Source organism: Lepus europaeus (genome assembly GCF_033115175.1).
Source record: "Lepus europaeus isolate LE1 chromosome 20 unlocalized genomic scaffold, mLepTim1.pri SUPER_20_unloc_1, whole genome shotgun sequence".
Lineage (NCBI taxonomy): Eukaryota > Metazoa > Chordata > Mammalia > Lagomorpha > Leporidae > Lepus > Lepus europaeus.
Window position 1 is genome coordinate 171490 of NW_026909003.1, and position 397 is coordinate 171886.

Here is a 397-nt window from a genome sequence, read left to right on the forward strand (position 1 = left end):
AATGTTGGGTTTTTTAATAGTATCCTGTATATTCCTAACAATATTTTTATATATTTCTAATTTCCTCTCCTGTCCTTGGTTTGACTGTATATTTCCTGTGCTCTGTCTGCTAAGTCCGATATTCTCTCTTCCACCTTGCTTATTCTGTTTTTAAGGCTCTCAACTGTGTTTTATTTGTCCTATTGAATTCTTCATTTCTTTTTGTTTACTCCTTAACATTTTGTTTTCATGAGAGAGATTTTCTTTTATGTCCTACATGGATTTCAGTAGTTCATGCGTTTGCATTTGATTACTTCTAAGTATTCTTATCATAATTTTTTTGCAATCTGTATCTTGTATTTCTTCCTATCATTATCTTCATAATCTTGTTCTTAAGTGTCATGTTCTTTTGGGAGAA